Below are 22,435 nucleotides of genomic sequence, written 5' to 3'. Positions count from 1 at the left end.
GGGACCCACTTTTTGATTGCCACGTGGAATATAAGGATAATGGGGGTATTTATGATTATTTTTATTTGGGAAGGCTATGTGGTTTGTTGCACGACTGGCGACTGCCATACAAATTGGATTCTCTTTCATAACAATAAATTAATAAATAATAGTTTTTTTGAGGTAAATTAATAAATTAATAAATAAATAATAGTTGGCAAGAACAAAATAACAAAACTTAAATAAGATTGTTTTGTTTTAAAAAATTGTATGTTTTTAGAGCAATTTTATTAATATCAATCAATTAAGATTAATTTTTTTTTAAAAAAATAAAAGTCATCATTTATTAAACGAATAATTCCGATACCAAGCTCGATAACAGCTCAATCGCAACAATATCCAAATTGAAAAGGCGATCTGGGTGAGATATAGAGAGCCGCTACATTTGCTGATCGTTTTACAAAAAAAAAAAAAAAAACATTACGCAAAGTACTTAATAGTTTGCAATTCAATAGAGACATTTTTTACACGACTAATATTAGAATTAGAAAAACGAGTCAATCAAATAATTAGTCGTTTAATTCTCAAATCGTTTGACAAAAAAAAAAATTAAAACTAAAATCAGATTAAAAAAATTACAATATTACAGTTAATTTTAAGAACGTCTATATTCAATTTTATTTACCGCTCAGAAGATACAATAATAAAAATTGTTGCAGCAGGTTCATTCAACCTTGTAGCTTGAGCACTCAACTATTGTGTTATAGAGAACTTGTTATTTCTAACCACCAGTGATTTGAAGGCGGCTCATCAAATAACTAACAACAAAACAAAAAAAAAGGACAAAACAAAACTATGTCACAGATACTAAAACACTCAAAATTATGTCACCGAGATAACACTAATCACAGTAACAAAAATTAAATTATAATAGCAAAATACAATTCTCACCAAGCCACATCTATATGCCTAAAAAAGGTGACGTGTCTATTCGGAGAAAAAAACAACCTCTTGACATATAATTTTAGGAAATTCTAATTTTTAAGTTAGTTCACAACTCTACATAATATTGATGCTTTAAAATTTATGTATTTATTTTATAGTTTCTTTATTATTTTTAATTTTTGTAATGAATGGAGTGAGGAATTTGAATAGAGGATTAAAAAAAGTTAAAATAATAAACAAAGAAGACTAGATTTGTTTTGAGTCATGGTTCGTTACACACCATACCATAGAAAATTGTGGTAGCTGAGTTGTAGTATTTCAGTAATTCATACGTAATTCAATAGATTATTAATTTGATAATAAATAATAAAATTAGCCTAACTTGGCCTTTTATGTATAAATTGTAATACTAGTCAATTGTGGTAAACATGTTAGCATAAAATTGACACAAGACTTTAGCATTATATGGAAAAAGAAATTTCCATATGCCAAACTTATCATTCAAATAATTAATAATCAAAGAATACAAATATGATAAAAAAAATTCATTAAATCTTTTTTTATTGATGTTGAATGTATGCACAATTAATTCATGAGATGTCATGAAATAAGAATATTTCAGAAAAAAAAAAGTAAATAAACTTATAAAATTATATTATAATCATACATCGGTATAAAGCATAAAAAAACAAAACTCAAGCTATTATATCTTTAAATTTATATATTTACTGAAATTTTATAGTAAAAGTGCTATATTTATCTTCTTTTGGTAAATAGATGGATTATATATAAACTAAATTTTTGAATATGACAATAATCATAAATTATCATAAATATAGAAATTTAAAATAACTTATAGTTTAAAATAGTTAATTGCGTATTAAAAAAATATATATATATATATATGTACAAATGTGTAACTAATTGTTTAAGACATTAAATATGATAAATTACTTGAAATCTTTTTAAAACTAGTAGGATAAATACTATAATTATCATATAACTTAATTACACCCGCCTTGTTAAAGTGTGGTGATGGAATGTGAGGCTTAAGATTTGAGATCAAATCTCTAAAATATTAGTTGTTGTGATTGGCCAAATATTACTCTCACCAAATTACTCCTGCATCAACTGATTTAATTTTGCAATTTTTGGAGTTAGCTCCTCACGTATAAGAGTGTTTTCTCGAAGTATTGGTGCTACCGGTGCTCCATGTCTACTTCCCCTGCCGCTTTAGCCTCCACGTTGACCATCACCTTGGCCTCTGCCCTTTGCAGGTGATGGAGTTGTATCCACGTGGTTGTTTCTATTACCGTTAATTTTGAACTGATCTTCTTGGAGACATGATTTCTTAATGTTCCTTGTTTGTTTCTAAAAATATCTAAAAGAAGATAAACTTAAATGAGATATAATTATCACTATTTTTAAGAAGAAAATATCCATGCTTACATAATTAGTTCACAAATTATTTCTATTTTATTCTTTAATTGAATAAATAACCAAGTACATAATTAAGTTATGTAAAATAATATAACAAATAAAACTTTAATATAATCATAACCATTTACATTTTCAAGTTTACAAGAAAATATCATTATGACTCCTCTATCTATCATGAGTTGATTTGAATTATTATTTTTATAATAATACAAAGTAATACTATTTTCTTCTCTATATGAATCTAAACTTGGATATTGGTACTAAGGTTTTTGAAATAAATGTTAGTTTTTTTAATGATTGTGAAAGTTAGTAGTCTTGTGATTCGTAAGGGGAAATATCGAGTAAGCTGTGCAATCCCACATCACCTGGAGAAGGTCAAGTGTGATGATTCTGAGACTGTATAAGTATAAAAATACACAGTTAAAGAGGACCTAAATAGATTGATTAATATTACTTATATCAATAGGGTGCATCTTGTTTTCTGGTAGCCCATCACGAAAAAAAGCTCCACAGTTAATCATGCTTGACCTAGGATAATTTCAGGATGGGTCACCTTCTAAGAAGTTTTCTTCGAAAGTGTGCAAGTGAGGACAAAGCATGCTAGAAATACTTGTGTTGGTCTGTAGGGCCTGTTGTCAGTCTAGGAAGTGGCCAGAGTGATGTACCCGTGCATAAGAGTCATTAGTTCGTGGGAGAAGGCCTAATGGAGGCTTTGAAGTGGGGACATTACAATGGTATTAGAGCCTTGACTCATCTAAAAGTGTGGTCGACGAGGACATCGGACCTTGTAAAGGAGAGTGATTGTGACAGTCAGTAGTCCTGTGATCCGTAAGGGAAAATATCAGGTAAGTTGTGCAATCCCACATCGCTTGGGGAAGGTCAAGTGTGATGATTCTGAGACTATATAGGTATAGAACTACACAGTTGAAGAGGGCCTAAATAGATTGATTTGTACTACCTATATCAACAAGATGCATCTTGTTTTCTGGTACACGAAAAAAACTCCACAATTAAGCATGCTTGACTTGGGGTAATTTCAGGATGGGTGACCTCCTAGAAAATTTTCTTAGTAAGTGTGCGAGTGAGGACAAAGCATGCTGGAAATACTCGTGTTGGTTTGTAGGGCCAGTCGTCAGTCCAGGAAGTAGCCAGAGTGATGTACCCGTGTATAAGAGTCATTAGTCCATGGTAGAAGGCCTAATGGAGGCTTGAAGTGGGGACAATACAAATTTGAAATTCTTAATGCTATAGGAGTTATGGTATATGCATGAGTTACATTTGAGTCTATAACATCCATAGGGGGTTATGAGTATGAGTTTCGAATGATAATATCCTAAATACTATATAAAGAGGTCTAAGGTGCTCATATTGAGATGAACTAAGTTTCTATCAAAAAAGCACATTGCTAGAAAACTCTAAAGCTTAATAATTCCTAAAGTTATTCCTATGAGAGTTCCTTTAGTGCTTAGAGATAGGAGAAATAAGCTTATGGACATAGGTGTAATACCTTGTTCAAGTCATGGTGATCCTCACTAATCTACACTCAATATATGTATTATGTTACATGTATTGCAATCTTCTTATTCTACCTTTCCTTTATATATATAATATATAGTGTATATAAGTGTGTTGTAGCATCTATTTAATTAATCTCTTTTATTGTCCTTATATTATTTTTACAATTGAGTTTTATATATCTTGATATATCTTCCATTGTAATAAAATCTCTAACATTTTTCTCTATCTATGGTTTTGAGAGTTTTATCTTTAGTGTTTGAGTTTGATGTCGCCAATGGTGTTTTTCTTCCCTTCCAACTATGACTCGTTGGATCCTCTATAGGTTTGGTTGTGACCATGATTGGGGAATTGTTGTTAGGATGTTTGAAGAAGGATTCTGAGAGAGGATCAGCGTCGTTCGCCTTTGGTGTGGGGTTGGTGTTGGTGGGTGGTCTGTTCTTGATGATTGCGACGGTGTCCCAAAATCTGTGATGGTGGTGTTTGGTTTTTCTTTTAATCTTCTTTAGTTTTATTTCATTTTTTTTTTATTTTTAAGAGAGTATTTATTTTACTATTTTTTTTTATTTTAATAACAGTGTGTTTACATCCCTATTTGATCTTCAGTCATTTTTGAATTTGGATGCACAAGTTATTCTGGTGTCTTTTGACACCTTGTTTTTGGTTCATCGATATTTAATGTCTGAAATTTTGAATAGGGTTTGTCATGTTATTCTCCATTATTCTAGTTTGAATAATTGGGGTATTTTTACCCAAGTTTCATTGAAAGATCTTTGGTTGATTATTATTGATAGGTGTGATTTGTCACATGTTCATTCGAGATAGAAATTTTGTATTCTTCACATTGTTTTGATGCTTCACTTCTGACAACTTATGAATTATTTAGTGAAAGATGTTGTTAAGGTATTTATCCTATTTAATGTAAACGACTTGATTGATCTGTTTTTATTAATTTTGCTCGAGAGCAATATTTACATGTAATGGACTATGTCCAATTTACTTAATTTTTTTTTAACAAAGTGAATAGAATCACTCATGAATTTACGACGCAAATGTCTGCCACCGGCACTGGAACCTCTTCGAACTAGGATAGCTCATCGTCTAACCGCAGAGCATGTTTTGCCAAACCATGGGTCGCTAAATACTCAGAGCGAGCCACATGGGACAAAATTGCCCCCAAAAATTTAGACAATAAAGTTATAACATTTTCAAATAATGTTCCAAACTCATTTGACATACATCTTTCCATTATTGCTAGTTGTCACCAAAGCTAACAAAATCTGAATAAATTGTAATTGTTACTTAAATTTTATTTTAGAAAGAAAAAAAATTAGTTGACAATGATATACACAAAGTCAATAGGCAAATACAACTTAAAAGTAGGGGTGTACATCAAACCGCTCAAACTGCCCGCACCGCAAAAAAAATGCCGTTTGAAATTCTTCGCGGTGCAGTTGCGGTTTGAATTTTTCCCAAACCGCGCGCTGCGGTGCAGTTTGCAATTTTGAATTATTAAACCGCGATTCAAACCACACCGCGCCACATGTTTTAAAATTTTAATTTTTATATTTATTTAATTAAGCCATACATATGAGCCCAACCCAAGCCCATAAATCTTAGGGCAAAATCCATAACTCTTCACAAATCCTCTCTTTTTAGTAACAAACCCAAGCCCATACATGTGTATTGAAATTTGGAGTTTGAAGTTTGTGTTTGTTTTATTTTTAATCTTGTTGAAAGTATGTTAGTTGTACATTATATTGTTGTTGGAATTTAATTAGTTTCAAGTTTGTTATTTTGATTTAGGTGTGTTGTTGAAACTTTAAAAAGATTATTGACTTATTGTTGTTGTTATAACTTTTATTAGTCTCAAGTTTGTTGTATTTTCTTAAGTGTTTTGGAATAATTATATTAATGATAGTTTAATTATTTTATGATGATTTCAAAAAAAAAAAAAACTTGTGATAGTGAACGTTCAAATCGCATAAACCGCACTGCACCGCATTATTTTTTGCAGTGCGATTTTTGCAGTTTTTTAGTATCGCGGTGCGGGTGCGGTTTGGAAAATTGAAAAAACCGCATGTGTGGGTTGGTTTGAAAAAATAGTTAAAAACCGCACCACACGCACCGCAAATACCCCTACTTAAAAGATTCACACCTTTTATTATTTACAAATAAAGGAGAAGGAAAAAGAAAAGTCACATAATAGCACATAATGTAATAGAGTCTTCTTTAATTATATTACTTCAGTAGGAAAGAAATAATAAAATCTATCAGTTATAAATTTATCATTCAATCATTGATGAAGATCAAGAAGAAAGAAATATATAATCTATTGATATGTTTAGTATTTTTTTTTAATGTTAATATATATTTTTTTAAGGAAAGGTTCACACTTCACATGGTGAAGTAATGTTTCATGTGAATGTGACATAGAACATAGTACAATAATAACGAAATGGTAAGAGTGGAAAAGTTAGGTTATGTGCACGTTTTATATATTAATTTAGGATAGGAAAGGTTATGTTATACAAGTTTATTATGTCGACATTTTCAACTTTATTATATCATTTTCATTTTAACTTTTATACATGACTTTTTAAGTCAATCATCATCAACCATGATTAGATATCGGTGTGTCTCCTTTTCAATTAATAAATAATCCCATATTTGTTTTAATTCATTAATTAAGATAAATATATATAGTAAATAATATATTAACGATCCATAATCTATTACCAAAAATCCTAATATATTATATTTGGTGTGATTTTATATTATAAAAAATTTAAGAAAATTATATTGTATACCCATTTTATTTTATTTTTTTTTAATTTTTACTTTTATTCTCATATTTTTTAAGATATACTCACTTTTATAAATAATGTACTTATTGTACTCGTTCGATTAATGTAAATTATATGCTAGATTTAAGTAGAGAGTGAAAGTATATTAGATAACTCAATAGATATATTTTAATAAAATATAATACGAGAGTATTTTCAATTAATGAATACAAAAAAGAGCTATTCCTCAATTTATCTCGAAGAATTTATATAATAGACGAAAAATTTAAAAAAAAATTACAAAAATATATTAATACAGAAATTTTTTCATTTTTACTCTCGAATTTTTTTATTTACAAAAATACTTTTTCAATAAAAATAATAAATTGTTTTTTTAGTTGTTTTATAGTTTATTTATGGTTGTATTATAATTGTCATGAGATTTTTTTTTTTATTTTATAGTTATCGTAGAGTTGATTTCACGTTTTTTTTAGTCATTTTATTTACTTTTTGCTGAACAAAATGTATTTTTATAATTTTAAAATTTTATAAGAGTATTTTTATAATTAAAAATTTTAAACCTTTAAATTATAAATATAACATAAGAAAAAATATTTTTAAAAATTCTCCTATAAAGAAATACTTACGAAATAATTGCCTTGAGCTAGCATCCCTATCTATCTTCATTTTTTCTCCCTAAGTCGGTTTGTACATATTTGGATAAAGTTGTTAGAAAATTTTGGTGGCCATAAGGGGCTATGATAAAAGTAGATTTCTAGCTTTTACTTGTTAGGATGCTATTTGTAAACCTAAGGAATTTGGTGGCCTTGTAATTAAGAAGTTCTATGATCTTAATTTCTATTTGATTTTGAAACAAGGGTGGTTTTTGGTAGGTGATGATCAACGATTAAATATTATAAAAATGGTCATTCCTTTTGGAATTTGAGTCTTCCTAACTCAAGCATCAAAATTGCTCATGGTATCATAGCTACTAGGATTCATGGCTCTCTTGATATTGATATTTCAAGGATCTAATGGCCAAGGATCCATTAAGATTTATTTTTTTTTTTTAAATGAAAGACCTATTAAGTTGATATATTGATAGTTCAATTGATTATGTATGTTCAAAAAAATTTAAATTTATTTTTGATATGATAAATTATTTGATTTTTTTAAAAAACATTACAAGAATAATGTTGTCTCTAACAAACTTTGTCATATAAAAATTTAGAAAAGAAAATATTCTAATATAATAAACAGAAGTTAAAATAAGAGATTTAATTATAATATATGACTATTTGTTATAAAATAATATAAAATAATATAAAGTAGATGAGAAGAAAGAAGAAGAAGATGAAGAGAGAAAGAGAAAGTGAATGAGAATTTCTGAGTTGTTTATTCTAATGGGGTGAACCCCTATTTATACAAATACAAGAGTGAGATATTAAGAAACTAAGAAAAAGGGAAACTAAGAAAAAGATGAATGTTGATTACAATTAATGGTAATAAATAAAAGATTTGGACATCCACATAATTAATAATATTTATAACACTCCCCCTTGGATGTCCATAATAACTGCCTTATTAAAAATCTTGCTGAAAACTTGATCAAAGGAAAAAGAGTATAGTGAAAACTAACTCCCCCTCATTTAGGCATTTGTGGAGATCTTCTAATCGACAAATTTCGATCTTATCTGCCGTCTTCTCAAATGTTGATGTTGGTAATAACTTTGTGCATAAGTTTGTAAGATTGACACTTGATTGAATATGTTGAACACCAATATGCATTTTCTTGAAGCGTATAAAGAAGAATTTGGAGAAATGTGTTCTAACTCTATCTCCTTTAATGTACCCTCCTTTTAGTTGAGCGATGCAAGCAGTATTATCTTCATAGAGAACTGTTTGTGTTGATACTTCTTTATAGAGTGCATTCCATATGTTTCCCGAATATGCTATGTCTATGATCTCACTCACACACATTTTCAACTTGCTTCATAAAATGCAAGTATGTTAACATGATTTATAGTTGCCTCGTTAAAAACCTTGCCAGAAAAACCCAGTGGGACAAAATCTGAGCTAAGGAAAAAAGAGTACAATATATATTTCATATTCATAACTATTTGCAAGTTGCCCCGTTAAAAACCTTGCAAGGAAAACCCAGTGGGACAAAACCTGAGCTAAGGGAAAAATAGTGCAACATGAATATGTCTCCCCCTCATGCACATATGATCCATAATTCTTTTGGTGATAATAAATCTCATAAGATTATTGTTATCACTTTTAAAATATCACAATATACAATCTTTGATCATATATTTTCTATAACTCTTCCAGAGTATGTATGAACTTCTAAATTATAGATGAGGGGTTCGTGGAACATTAATCTTTATCCAACTAATTGTATCATTCATGTGTATATACAATCTTGTTCATACTAAAATTTAACATTTCAAGTAGATATGAACATAACACATTAATGATAATATAAATTTTCGTTTGTGACAATGATGGTACTCCAAGACCATATATTTGTTCCATCTTGTTGTATGATCTTAATTTTCATATCAAATGATCATATATCTATAATTCTTAATACATATGAAGTACTTCAGGACTTCAATACTAATGAACAAACTTTATACATTTAATATTTCTCGATATACAAAAGAAATAAAAGTTTGTTTTGCAATTAATCAAAAACTCTTCAAGAGTCTATCACAACGTATAATTTACGTATTTATACTGCATAGACAATCATACGTATTTTTCAAACAATAATTTACTTACATGTCTTTATTTCATACAAAGATCTTTGTCATATAGTGCGCGCGACTTAGAATTTATATCACTTAAGACATGTATTAAATTCTTTTAGAATTTTTAGATAAGGCTTATTTCAAATTCTCACTATATTAGGAGCTCCAAATGAATAATCTTTTGTTGCAACATTTATGTGACGCTTATAAATCCTCATAAAATATATTCCAGGCTATAATCAAATCATGATTATATTTTCTCAATATTTAAGCCGTACTTCAATCAATCTCATGTCTATGCAAACTTTGTACAACAATTCATTATGTACAAATACATATATGCAAATTTCTCATTAGAAATATTTATTTGCACACCCTACAGGTCTTACAAATACATATATAGGCGTATTACGTGAGTTTTAAACATACTGTGCAGCTCGTTGCTAATCAACGAGGTTTATGGAAAAACGTGATTAATTAAAATTTTGCTTTTTAATTAAACTTATAAACAATATTACAAAAGACTCGGGATCCCGATTATAAAAATCATTTACAAAAAGATTTAACTGATTAATTGTTACAAAAATAAAAGTCGTCTAACGACCAGTTACAAAAATCTCAGCCGTGCTGTCCCGAGGATCGTACGCTCCAGGCCTAACCGCCCCGACATGTACAATCTCATAAGCTCGCTCACGGTCCATCAAAGAATCGCCCCGCCTTTACCTACACATGAACATAAACTGTGAGTCGACAGACTCAGTAAGAAAAGCATAATAATACTCATACATGATACTAACTGCCGTGTCCAACACGATACTGAGTCCCGCTACTGCCATGTCCAACATGGTACTGAGCCACTACTGCCATGTCCAACATGGTACTGAGTTCCGAACGTTCATAGGGACGGTACTATTGACACGTAACAACCTGATCGGTCGAACCGGTCATACTCCGGCTGGTCATACTCCAGCCTGTACCGACGTGTTACTATATCCTCCTGATCGGTCGAACCGGTCATACTCCGGCTGCTGGTCATACTCCAGCCTGTACCGACGGGATACGTCAATAGCACGGAACCACCAACCAAGTGTCAGCCTGATCGGTCAAACCGGTCATACTCCGGCTGCTGGTCATACTCCAGCCTGTACCGACGTGACAGGGTTGGATGGTTCGAAGCCAACATACAACTAATGTAATCTAACAGGCTTCCTACATGCTCGCTAAACATGTAATCTACATATGCATACTGTTATACTAATCTTACCTGGATTCCGATTTCAGGTGTGCCGGTCAACCTGACTGGAACTGAAGCTGAGCGGCGGACATCGGCTCCTAAACCATAAAAATCACAACGCTATAAGTGACACGCTAAATCACTTCCCGGGGACTAAAACTCGAAACTAAAAGTTTCCCTATCGATAAAAAGCATGGCAATACCCCTAAAAACCCAAAAACGAGGAAAACTAGGGTTCTGAAAAATCCCCCATCCGGAAGACCGGTTGCCCAACCGGAATTCCGGTTCTGGGAAAATCAGGACCCCCATCCGGAATTCCGGATGCTCAACCGGAATTCCGGTTCCTCGCAGGCAGCAACCTCAAAAATTCATAACTTGCACAATTCGACCCCAAATCACATGAAACCTTCCGCACTGCTCTATACCTCCCCTAGAACATTTCTAAGGCAACAAAACCACCCAGATTGCACGAATTCAAAAATCACCATTAGAGCTCAAGCTTTGAGTTCTAAACTCAAACTTGAGCAAACCTAGCTAGCATGCAATCAAATCCATCTAAACTTACTTAAACAAGCTTAACTAAGCCTCTGAAAACAATCAAAAACATTAACAATAACCCAGCAACAGATTACACAATTCATCTTCAAAATCACATATTTGCATAAAAAGAGTTATGGCTTGCTCTACCTAATAATCATGCATCAAAACAACATTAAAGCACCCTAATCTAACAAGCTTCAACCTCTGCAACTAACCTCAAATCACAGCAGCAAGAATCACATAAAAATCCAACATGCATCATCACATTTTTACACATTTTCAAGAATTACAAAAGGAAAAGTTTAGAGACTTTACCTAGGATGAAGAACACTTAGAATGCAATAGAAATAGCTTGAAAATTCAGAAATTCCAGCCCTAGAATCACCCTAACAGCCGAGAGAGGAAGAGAGGAAAAGAGAGCCTTTTTTGAAATTTTCTATTTTTCTAAGTTGAATGAGAAAATGAGTAAAAAGGAATCTTTAACATTATTTTCTTTCAGCCAAATAACATGCATAAATTAAACATTTATTTCATTTAATAAACTCATATAATACAAAACACTAATGGGGCAAAAAGACCATTTTGCCCCTCCACCATAAAATCACATAAATCATACTAAAGGGGTATTTTTGGGACATTCTAAATTCCCGGCCATTCCCGACATTCCCAATGTCTAAAACCCGTCCCCAAAATACTAACATACTAAGTTGTGATTTCTACTGAGCCAAACGCCGCGTTCCAAAATACCGGACACCGGAAATGCGAAACATAAAAGCTACTGATAACATACTCATGCATATCTGAATTCCATAAATATCAATACTAAATTATTTAAATAGCTATAAATAATTTCATGATTAACATAAATAACTGCTAATTTCCAAATTAACTAAACGGGCTTTACAACTATTCCCCCCTTAAAAGGATTTCGTCCCCGAAATCTAACCTGAATAACTCTGGAAATTGAGCTCGCATATCTGATTCTAGCTCCCAGGTGGCTTCTTCCACCTTACTGTTTCTCCAGAGAACCTTGACCAACGCTATGGTCTTATTCCGAAGGACTTTATCTTTTCTATCCAGGATCTGCACTGGCTGTTCCTCATAAGACATATCTGACTGAAGCTGAAGACTCTCATAGCTGAGTATATGAGAGGGGTCTGAAACGTATTTTCTCAACATTGAGACATGAAATACGTTGTGCACTGCTGATAAAGCTGGAGGCAATGCTAACCGATATGCCACTTGACCTATCTTCTCGAGAATCTCGAAAGGTCCTGTAAACCTAGGGCATAACTTGCCTCTTTTCCCGAAACGTTTAATCCCCTTCATCGGAGATACTCGCAAAAACACATGGTCCCCTACTCGGAACTCAACATCCCTACGTTTCGGATCTGCGTAACTCTTCTGTCGGCTCTGTGAGGCAAGCATTCTAGCTTTTATCTTCTCTATCGCCTCGTTGGTCCGCTGAACTGATTCTGGACCTAGGTATTTCCTCTCCCCTGTCTCATCCCAGTGGATAGGGGATCTACATTTCCTACCGTACAACAGTTCATAGGGTGCCGTCCCTATCGTACTCTGATAACTGTTGTTGTATGAAAATTCTATTAACGGTAGGTATTTACTCCATGAACCCTCAAAGTCCATAACACAGGCTCTCAGCATATCCTCCAATATCTGAATTGTCCTTTCGGACTGACCATCTGTCTGAGGATGAAATGCTGTACTGAATTTTAGCTTCGTACCCATTGCCCGTTGCAAACTCTGCCAAAATTTGGAGGTGAATTTCGGATCCCTGTCCGAAACTATAGACTTCGGTACCCCGTGAAGTCTCACTATCTCCCTGACATATAACTCTGCCAACTGATCCACTGCAATGTTGATCTAACCGGCAGAAAATGAGCAGATTTCGTAAATCGGTCCACCACTACCCAGATGGAATCATGCAAACCCGTGGTCCTAGGTAACCCGACCACACAATCCATCGTAATATCCTCCCATTTCCATTCTGGTAGGGTTAGAGGCTGCAACAACCCTGCTGGTCTCTGATGTTCAGCCTTGATCTGCTGACATGTGAGGCATCTCGAAACGAATTCTACCAAATTCTTCTTCATACCGCTCCACCAGAAGTACGGTTCCAAATCTTGGTACATCTTGGTGGTGCCGGGATGTAGAGAATAGGGAGTAGAATGAGCCTCCTCAAAGATCTCGTTTCTCAAGTCCACACTGATCGGGACACAAACCCTGGCTTTATACAAAAGCATCCCACTATCTGACACTGAAAAGTCTTTGGCTTGACCAGCCAATACCTCATCTCGGATCTTCACTAACTCCGGATCTGTCGTCTGAGCAACCTTTATTCTTTCTAACAAATCAGATTGCAGCGTTAAGTTGTGAAGCTGACCTACCACAAACTCAATGCTGGATCTAACCATGTCCTCTGCTAGCTGGGGTGAGATCTGACCCATGCTAGCTACTTGCCCGGGACCCTTTCTACTCAGGGCATCGGCCACTACATTGGCTTTTCCGGGATGATAGAGGATCTCGCAATCATAATCCTTCACTAATTCCAACCAACGCCTTTGTCTCATGTTCAAATCTTTCTGAGTAAAGAAATACTTGAGACTTTTATGGTCGGTATAGATCTCACACTTCTCTCCATACAGGTAATGCCGCCAAATCTTCAGTGCAAAAACCACTGCGGCCAATTCTAAATCATGAGTCGGGTATCGCTGTTCATAATCCTTTAACTGACGGGAGGCGTAAGCGATAACCCGATCGGCTTGCATTAATACGCACCCCAAACCCTGTTTGGATGCGTCACAGTAGACTACGAACTTCTCCTTATCCGAAGGCAAAGCTAGTACCGGTGCAGTAATCAACCTCTGTTTCAGCTCCTGAAAACTAGCTTCGCATTTATCTGACCAGATAAATCGCTGATTCTTCTTTGTAAGCTCGGTTAGGGGCATTGAAATTTTGGAGAACCCCTCCACGAACCTACGGTAGTACCCAGCTAATCCCAAGAAGCTTCGATCTCCGTCATCATCGTCTTCGGTCTCGGCCAATCCCTGACGGATTCGATCTTCCCGGGATCCACCTTGATCCCGTCTTTACTCACAATGTGCCCTAGGAAGGACACCTGAGACAACCAGAACTCACATTTCTTGAACTTGGCGTAGAGCTTCTGTTCTCGAAGTCGTTGCAGTACCATCTGAAGATGTAACTCATGCTCCTCTTCTGATTGAGAGTACACGAGGATGTCGTCGATAAACACAATCACACAGATATCGAGGAAATCCTTGAATACTCTATTCATCAGGTCCATGAATGCTGCAGAAGCATTGGTTAGTCCAAATGACATAACCAGAAACTCGTAGTGTCCATACCTAGTGCGGAAAGCCGTCTTTGGAATGTCCTCCTCTCGGATCCTCAACTGATGATAACCCGAACGGAGATCAATCTTAGAAAAGACCGTCTTCCCCTGAAGCTGATCGAACAAGTCATCGATCCTAGGTAATGGATATTTATTCTTCACCGTCAGCTTGTTCAACTCTCTGTAGTCGATGCACATCCTCATAGATCCATCCTTCTTCTTCACGAACAAAACCGGGGCTCCCCAGGGTGACACACTGGGCCGAATGAACCTTATGTCAAGCAACCCTTGGAGCTGAATCTTTAATTCCTTAAGTTCAGCTGGAGCCATCCTATACGGGGCTTTAGAAACCGGATCCACCCCTGGTGCCAAGTCAATCACGAAGTCAATCTCCCGATGAGGTGGTAACCCTAGAAGTTCTTCGGGAAAAACGTCCAAAAATTCCCGAACCACTCTGATGTCCTCTGGCCGAATGGTGTCTGGCCGAGTGGTGTCCACCACTACGGCCAGAAACCCTAAGCATCCACCGTGCAATAATTCTCTCGCTGACATAGCCGAGATCACCGGGATCCGAGATCCCTGAACCGAACCTACAAATACGAACGGTTCTTCACTTTCCGGTTGGAAGACCACCATCTTCCTCTTGCAGTCAATGCTCGCCGAATATTTAGATAGGAAATCCATTCCTAAAATAATATCAAATTCGACTAAACTCATCTCTATCAGATCAGCGCTTAACTCTCTACCATCTATCCTGATCGGCCAAGGCCTAATCCACCTATTGGAGATAACCAATCCTCCGCCAGGTAATAGGGTTCCAAACCCTGATTCATATCTATCATACAGTCTTTCCCAATTTTCTAAAGACTTTGGTTGCCACATAAGACATTCTTGACCTAAACACTCACCCGGAGGATGCCTCTTACCAATGAGACACTCCATTAGGAATAACGGGTCTCAACACTAGCCTGACGACTGTCTTGATTCTGGTTCCCTCGGAACCTCTTGTTCTGCCTCGAGCCACCTGATGCAGTGGATGATTCCTCCTCCAGTCCATGGCCGAACCACTACCTCCCCTGCTGAAACCTGACGCAGAAGGGGTAGGAGCACCGCCGCATTCCGGAGTCCTAACTGATTCCACATACATCAAGATGCGCCCACAGCTCACCATGCTTTCTTCGCCATCTCAGCTTAGATGGTCTTATCGTCGGTAGTGATCATAAGGTCATACTTGATCTTCACATTAAGTCCATCGAGATATTTTCTTTCTTACTGAAATCGGTTGGCGCAAATCCCGAGGCTAACCTCGCCAACCGGCTGAACTGAGTAATATATTCCGTCATGCTCATATTCTCTCGCTGGGTCAGGTGAGCGATCTCTTTCCTCTTGGCGCTTCTGACCACCTCGTTATAACATTTAATGCTGAAGAGTTCCTAAAACCTTTCCCAGGTCATAGAGATGACGTCATGGATCTGAGACACCATGTCCCACCAGACCAGAGCGTCTTCTTAAAACTGAAAAGTGGCACTCACCACTCTGTCGTTCCCGGTGACATCCATAAAGTTCAAGATCTTGGTGATCACCGTCAGCCACTGCTCGGCTTTCATCACGTCCGGACCTCCCAGGAAAACCGGAGGTGCCTGCTTCCGGAACCGCTCGTACCAAGGTTCCAATCTAATGGCCGCCACCACTATCTCGGCCTGGGCAGCAGGGGCAGGTGCCACTGGAACTACGGGCACTGGGACTGCAAAAGCACCCTGCTGTCTCAACCTCTGAATCTCGAGATCTTGCTCTTCTATCCGGGCTTGCATTTCCGCAAACCGTAACTTCCCAATTCTGGGCTTCCTGATTGACTTGGGCAGCCTGCGGCGAGTTAACATCACTCTAACCGCGAACCCTGCCCCTGGGACCTCTACCTCGGCCCATAACACTTGAGGGGAACTGAGCTCCTCGACCTTGATCTGACCCGACTGAGATGCCCTGACTCCTAACATTTCGTCTGGCGTCCATCTAGTCTGAACCGCCTCGAAATCCCGAGTTGGCACTCAGGTCACGATCATCGAGAGCTTACTAATGCCGCTTAATTTGGAAATTAAAAACGAAACATGCGCCTATTCTACTATCAGGCTACTAACATGCTTCCTAACAGGCTTTTCTTTTTCATAACTGAATAAAATAAACTACTAAAGCAATAAAGGCTTACTGAACCGTGAACCGAGCTAACTGCTGATGATGATTGTACATGTCGTGACGATCTTCGGAAGACAACCTGGCGGCTCTGATACCAAATTGTAACACCCTAACTACCATAGGCGTATTACGTGAGTTTTAAACATACTGTGCAGCTCGTTGCTAATCAACGAGGTTTATGGAAAAACGTGATTAATTAAAATTTTGCTTTTTAATTAAACTTATAAACAATATTACAAAAGACTCGGGATCCCGATTATAAAAATCATTTACAAAAAGATTTAACTGATTAACTGTTACAAAAATAAAAGTCGTCTAACGACAGTTACAAAAATCTCAGCCCTGCTGTCCCGAGGATCGTACGCTCCAGGCCTAACCGCCCCGACATGTACAATCTCATAAGCTCGCTCACGGTCCATCGGCAATCGCCCGCCTTTACCTACACATGAACATAAACTGTGAGTCGACAGACTCAGTAAGAAAAGCATAATAAGCCTCATACATGATACTCACTGCCGTGTCCAACACGATACTGAGTCCCGCTACTGCCATGTCCAACATGGTGCGAGCCACTTCCGCCATGTCCAACATGGTACCGAGTTACGAACGTTCATAGGGACGGTACTATTGACACGTAACAACTGATCGGTCGAACCGGTCATACTCATTCTTGGTCATACTCCAGCCTGTACCGACGTGTTACTATATCCTCCTGATCGGTCGAACCGGTCATACTCCGGCTGCTGGTCATACTCCAACCTGTACTGACGGGATACGTCAATAGCACGGAACCACCAACCAAGTGTTAGCCTGATCGGTCAAACCAGTCATACTCCGGCTGCTGGTCATACTCCAGCCTGTACCGACGTGACAGGGTTGGATGGTTCGAAGCCAACATACAACTAATGTAATCTAACAGGCTTCCTACATGCTCGCTAAACATGTAATCTACATAGGCATACTGTTATACTAATCTTACAGTTGGATTCCGATTTCGGGTGTGCTTAGGTCAACCCGACCGGAACGAAGCCGAGCGGCGGACATCGGCTCCTAAACCATAAAAATCACAACGCTATAAGTGACACGCTAAATCACTTCCCGGGGACTAAAACTCGAAACTAAAAGTTTCCCTATCGATAAAAAGCATGGCAATACCCCTAAAAACCCAAAAATGAGGAAAACTAGGGTTCTGAAAAATCCCCCATCCGGAAGACCGGTTGCCCAACCGGAATTCCGGTTCCGGGAAAATCGGGACCCCCATCCGAATTCCGGATGCTCAACGGAATTCCGGTTCCTCGCAAAGCAACCTCAAAATTCATAACTTGCACAATTCAACCCCAAATCACATGAAACCTTCCAGGACACATTCTATACCTCCCCTAGAACATTTCTAAGGCAACAAAACCACCCAGATTGCACGAATTCAAAAATCACCATTAGAGCTCAAGCTTTGAGTTCTAAACTCAAACTTGAGCAAACCTAGCTAGCATGCAATCAAATCCATCTAAACTTACTTAAACAAGCTTAACTAAGCCTCTGAAAACAATCAAAAACATTAACAATAACCCAGCAACAGATTACACAATTCATCTTCAAAATCACATATTTGCATAAAAAGAGTTATGGCTTGCTCTACCTAATAATCATGCATCAAAACAACATTAAAGCACCCTAATCTAACAAGCTTCAACCTCTGCAACTAACCTCAAATCACAAAGAAGAAGAATCACATAAAAATCCAACATGCATCATCACATTTTTACACATTTTCAAGAATTACAAAAGGAAAAGTTTAGAGACTTTACCTAGGATGAAGAACACTTAGAATGCAATAGAAATAGCTTGAAAATTCAGAAATTCCAGCCCTAGAATCACCCTAACAGCCGAGAGAGGAAGAGAGGAAAAGAGAGCCTTTTTTGAAATTTTCTATTTTTCTAAGTTGAATGAGAAAATGAGTAAAAAGGAATCTTTAACATTATTTTCTTTCAGCCAAATAACATGCATAAATTAAACATTTATTTCATTTAATAAACTCATATAATACAAAACACTAATGGGGCAAAAAGACCATTTTTCCCCTCCACCATAAAATCACATAAATCATACTAAAGGGGTATTTTTGGGACATTCTAAATTCCCGGCCATTCCCGACATTCCCAATGTCTAAAACCCGTCCCCAAAATACTAACATACTAAGTTGTGATTTCTACTGAGCCAAACGCCGCGTTCCAAAATACCGGACACCGGAAATGCGAAACATAAAAGCTACTGATAACATACTCATGCATATCTGAATTCCATAAATATCAATACTAAATTATTTAAATAGCTATAAATAATTTCATGATTAACATAAATAACTGCTAATTTCCAAATTAACTAAACGGGCTTTACAAGTCTCTTCTAGAGTATTGTTTCCATCACGGTTATCATTTTTAAATCATCAACACTTTATAACATTAAGGTATCTCCATGAGTACCTCTAGATTTAACAACTTCAGGGCAAATCAAATGAACATTTACTAATAATTTCTATATTGTTCATTTACGCTTCAGGCGTTTTCAACTCATTCTATCTCAACTTTGAGTAATATTGATTTGCAGTTGGTATATATCATTTTGAACTATATCGTTCTTATACTTTGTGCAAGGATCATTTTTCAAAAATTATCATCGATCCCAACTGCTTCTCTCCCCCTGATCGAGAGAATTTTAAGAAATTGTGATATCTAATAATATTAATACACCTGTAGGGATTTCAATATATCACAATGAATCAATATCTATTTAAACTCATATATATTATATGACATTGAACTTCAGGTTCAATAACTTCAGTTTCAAGTTCAATACTTATGAACTTAATTCATTTCTAAGAATGAGTCACACGTGTATAATAAGAAATACATAAATTTACACATTTTGTAAATGCATGATCATAAAATCTTATCACATTGATAAGAAACTATGCAATAAAAATCTAACAGTGGCTCAAGATTGTTAAAGAAATATAATTTAAATATTTTTTATGTGCAAATATATGCATATTCTTCTTTTGAGCCTTATAAATTAATAATGAGAAGAATCTTCTGGTTCTTCAACAAAATTTAGTCAAATCCTTTGACAATTTATTGCATATGATTGATCATGTCAAAATAATTCAATTCATGAACTTCAGGTTCACTATAATTTGTATTTCAATGAAACTTTCATAAGGTAATGTAAAATCACTACAACATAATCATTACAAGTTTCATTTTTATATACACGAATAATATAATTATATTATTCTCCAAAACATATACACTCTTCAGGAGTCACTATTATGTTTATCAAGCTTTATATTTCTTCAGGAATCACTATCATCAATTCAATGATGTGTATAATTTAAAAGATACATGACAACTTCATCATGTTATTGTAATGGTTAAATAGATATAACCATAATATATCATTTATTTTTCCTGGTATCTTTTTAACAAGTCGTCTAATTTATTAATAGACTATTCATTAGTCTAATTATCATGACTTGATATATTATATATTTAAATGTACAACCAGTACATACAATAAGCTATTTCTTATTACTTTCATAACTAGATAAAAGTTATACATCTAGGTACATACAAATATATTTTACTACTCCAAGTAGCAATTGTATGTAAGACTTCTTCAGGAAGCTTTTCAAATAATCATTTTGTGATTCTTTATCACTTTGATTATATTGGATCACTAACAAATATTAGTAAATTATATATCCACTTTTGGGAATATGCAAACTGAATTATATAGTAACTATATATATACATATCCTGTGCCAACAATAGTTTGAAACAATTGATTTCAATAAATAATAAAATATGTATATATTAATTTGCTTCTGGCATTACCAATATATGTGAAATCTATATTCTTTGAAATAGAATTTCATGTCTATTCATTCTCTTTAGGTAATGATATTTAAATATTCTAAATGTACAATAAGTTTGTACAATTCACATTCTATTAAATAATCAAGTATACTTTTATCTTGACTATAAGTGTGTCCGTACTACAGGTACGCGACCACTATTATTCAATTCCACACATGATATATAGATTTCATGCACTTTGATTGTGTGTGGTATCTCATCTTTTAGTTGTTTCCAATTTCTTCTGGAAATATTTGAGTAGCAAACAATGCCATTGATTATTTAAAATCATTACATTCACTTCGGGGAATGACGTTGAACAAGTAGAACATTATTATAAATTTCTTAAAAATTTATTACTTGTTCATATATAAAAAGAAATTACTCAGCAATTTCTTTAACAATATTTCAAAGAATATATGAATACAATTTTTGCATAATCTCTAAGATGTATGCAAAATTTGATCTTTAATATATGTCACATGCAATAATTTTCAACATTGCAAGTAATAACAGTGTATAATAATATGACTAATACAAACAATCTTTAAAAGTAGTTGATTTCAATTCGTATCATTCTCTGCAGGGAATGATGAACAATAAATACATGTCTCATGTATTTAAATAACATTAGTCATGCTCACTGTTATTCTTAATCTTTGATGTTTCAATGCAATTTTCTTAATATTCTTTTTAGGTATTCAAAACCCACTATAAAATTGCATCAATAATAATCATTTTGAATGATTCTTTAGTTGTATTCACATAAATACAATCATTTTTTTTTGACAAATATAAAACATTTATTTCTGGAAATGTTTGTCAAAATCTATATCGATATTAAATTACTTTTCATTGTCCTCAAAGAATACAAGAACATATATATAAATATGTATTCATCTCTTTCATTATATATCCATCAACTATATAATGGATATTACGTTTGCATAATCTTCAGGATATATGCAAGATTGTATTGAGGACGCATAATCATCAGGATATATGCAATATTTTATCGAGGATGCATAATCTTCAGGATATATGCAATATTTTATCGATGATGCATACTCTTTAAGATATATGCAATATTTTATCGAGGATACATAATCTTCAGGATATATGTATAATTTATATAGATTTTCTTTATCATATCATAGGCAAACATATATTGTAAATATTATGAATGATAAGAACATAATATGTATATATATATGAATCAATAATAAATATATAAAAATATATACATACATATATAATATATAGATATATATAGATAAAAAGAAAAAAGAAAACAAAGGATTCTTGAAATTATTTCAGTCAGATAAGTATATATATAAATATATATTTAGTGTATCGTGACTTTGAAACAATTCAAGAATTTTAACAAAATACTTACATTGGGTCTTAGGCAGAGATTCATGCTTGAAGCTTGGGCAGAGACTCGTGCTGATAACGTGTTATAAAATAATATAAAATAATATAAAGTAGATGAGAAGAAAGAAGAAGAAGATGAAGAGAGAAAGAGAAAGTGAATGAGAATTTCTGAGTTGTTTATTTCAATGGGGTGAACCCCTATTTATACAAATACAAGAGTGAGATATTAAGAAACTAAGAAAAATGAAAACTAAGAAAAAGATGAATGTTGATTACAATTAATGGTAATAAATAAAAGATTTGGACATCCACATAATTAATAATATTTATAACACTATTAAATTTATAGCTTATTATTTTCTAATCTCTTTCCAATAATATATACATTGACTAAA

The sequence above is a fragment of the Cannabis sativa genome, chromosome 5, assembly GCF_029168945.1.
Source record: "Cannabis sativa cultivar Pink pepper isolate KNU-18-1 chromosome 5, ASM2916894v1, whole genome shotgun sequence".
In the NCBI taxonomy this organism is placed as follows: Eukaryota; Viridiplantae; Streptophyta; class Magnoliopsida; order Rosales; family Cannabaceae; genus Cannabis; species Cannabis sativa.
This window is presented reverse-complemented; position numbering follows the sequence as displayed.